Genomic DNA, 3,137 nt, shown 5'->3' with positions numbered 1-3,137 from the left:
CACCGAAAGTGGTTATGATTTTTTGAAAGAAATCCTTTTCAACATCTTAATATTATTATAGTAACTGAACATTAGTATCATAGTAATTATGGTAACAAAACTGTTTCAATTATTTTTTTTTGTTATGTTTTTATTTAATTTTCTAGCACCCTTAAATTTTTCGGAAAAATGTTAACATTCTTTTGGTTCACGCAAAATCAAATCAAAATCAAAAATCGGAAAATTCACGCATCGTAATTTAACCCAAAATTATCCATAAACTAATTAACCGTGTAAGCCGCCCATCACGTAACGGCGGCGCGTAAAATGAACATCCCCAACATGTGTCAAATGAATCACGGGCGCACGCGGCGGCTGATTTTAAACCTTCCCCCCAGTGGTACAGTGTTGCCAGAATAACGAATTAAAAAGGGGGTCGCATAACTCGAACTAATGTTTAAGGCAAAAAAAAAAAAACAAAAAAAGTGTTCATAATTCGATTATCTGAAGTCTCATACAAACCTTCGGATAATCGAACTTCAGAAAGCCGGGGCTTCGGATATTCAAGTCTGGACTGTACAACAAAATATGGGTTAAGATAGAAGATAGTACAAAATATAGAATAATCATTACTATTATTTAAAGATTATATCGTTAATTTTTATCACGATCTTGCGGAACGTGTGTAATAGAGTGTAACAAAAATGACTTTTTGGCGGGCATTCAGGGGTTTGTTCCGGTGGGCATACTGAGCCCAAATCCCAAATAAAAGCTTGATTGGACGTAACAGGGGCTGGCGCTCCGCCCTTCAATTTTAAATGGGATTTAACCCGTAAAAAAAGATTTTTTGAAAAATGTCAATTTTGAGGCTTTTTGGCCACTAATGCGTTTACCAAAAACATCAATGGCGTGTAACTTCAATGTTATATATACCAAAAGATGCGCAAGGATCTGGCCTACACGCCAGTAATGTCTTTGGTAAACGCATTAGTCACCAAAATGCCTCAAAAATTGTCATTTTTGAAAAAAAAAATTAACGGGTTAAATCCCATTTAAAATTGAAGGGCGGAGCGCCAGCCCCTGTTACGTCCAATCAAGCTCATATTTGGGATTTGGGGTCAGTATGCCCACCGGAACAAACCCCTGAATGCCCGCCAAAAAGTCATTTTTGTTACACTCTAGTGTGTAATCCGTAAAATTTGGGTCTTTGCTTGAAATTTGGTGGTTTTAGTGTTATCACGTGAAATCTCATGTTTTCTTCTTCGTTTTGATCTTGTTGAAAGAGAGCTGTTTTAAAGGCTGTAGCTACGTTATAGAGCTATATGACGTTTTGCGTACGCACACTAGTGCACCTTTTAATTTTGCTGGATGGACAAAATATAACCTCAATGTATTTTTGTGTACGTACACGCAATACATGCGCACCTCTATTTGTGCGGATATTTTTAAATCCTATTTATTATTTTTTGTCAATAAATAAATTCCGCGTCAATAAACGAGCTCCATTTTTTTCAAATTTATAATACCTTTCAACCTGGCTTTTTATAAAGGCTTCATCCATAAAGTACGTCACGCTACAATCTGCCAAAATTAACCGAAATTTCGCGGCGACTTTTCTGACACTACCAAAGTGATGGCTTCTTATGGCAATTTTTGAACTCTAATTCTGATTTAATCTAATTCCAATTTAGAGAAAGTCAATCGCGTTTTTCTCAGTTGTTTTTTTTAACATGGGAAAAATATGCGTAGAACGCAAAGGGCAATTCACTTCTGATATTGCACCAATATGAAGCCAATATTGAAGTGGATACGGTATGCAGCCTAGGAATACTGCGCGAGTATTATGCGCGTATGATATTCACGCTGATATTTGGGTAGATATAACCTCATATGTGACGATTATGGGGTCTATATCGACAATACCGTATGTAGACAATGAGAATATTAGGTGCGTATGATACGCGTATGCAGTATAATCGAAGTGATTAACCCCTAGGTAGAACGGCAGTACAGGGACTTCCCCTTACGTAAGGTACGTACGTTAAAATTTAATTTTATTGAAAACTTAATTCAATTTTCTGTTTGAACTTTTGAAATAATTGTTAGGCAAATAGATTTTTTTCACAGTATCCCTAAATAGATGTCGACATCGGCAACTATCGTTTCGTTTTTCAATGTTGAAATTATGGATGATTATGGAAATTTGTTGTTCATTAACCATTAAAAATCGTTTCTAAATTTTAATGTAGCGTTTTCCCACCCAGAGCAAAATCTAGATTTTAACGTTTTTTATTTGTTATTTAGAGTACGTACTCGTGTCTGGTGAAACATCACGCTCCATACAAAAAGTTGAAATATTGTTTGGAGAAAAATCCACGCAGAGGGGATTGAATTTGAAGTTCACGTCGTTTATGCAAGATCCCTTATCTTCCCAAATTCGTATTCTACGATCCTATTTTAGTAATTTTAGTAGTTGAAGAGGATCATGAAGTCCTGTTTCATTAATTTATGTACAACGGTTAAACAAAACGATTGAAACCTATGGATTGAAACCCATTTGTGATGACTTTTTTTTATTTTACTCAGAAAAATAAGCATTGTCGTTGTGAACAATAATATCACAAATTTAAGCTTAATGTTAGGACCCTGGTTAGGACCCAATTCCTGATACTTCACCATATTCTTTTCTCAATATTTCATTTCAGCCTTTTTGATTGCCGTTGTAGCTTTAAGATTTCCAAATCCCTTCAGAGCATTTTTGGAGTGATATTCGAGCTAAACAATCTAAAATAAGATAACAAAAAAAATGGTGATTCGGTTATCCAAAGTGATTTTTTTTTACAACTTCGGATCGAGTTTCCATCATCGCTGAAGGCCTCGCTGAAGACACTTTTTCGAAAAATCAGACAATTTTCACAAGTACGTCCTACCTATAAACAACGCTCCTGGGTTATTTTCTGCCAATTGTTATGAGTATAAAAATACGTGTTTTACAATAATTTGCCTGAAAAATGATGTATGTCGTCCATCCATCGTCGTCACATCACCTGAAATGGTGATGATTTGGTAATTTGGAAATAAAAGTCCCTTTATCACCAAATTTTCACGCAAATTGAAAAGGATTTGGGAAATTTTTTCACGATTTCGTGTGAGTTGGC

Source organism: Culex pipiens, chromosome 2 (genome assembly GCF_016801865.2).
Source record: "Culex pipiens pallens isolate TS chromosome 2, TS_CPP_V2, whole genome shotgun sequence".
In the NCBI taxonomy this organism is placed as follows: Eukaryota; Metazoa; Arthropoda; class Insecta; order Diptera; family Culicidae; genus Culex; species Culex pipiens.
The sequence above is the reverse complement of the archived record's forward strand: the minus strand, read 5'-3'. Positions refer to the sequence as shown.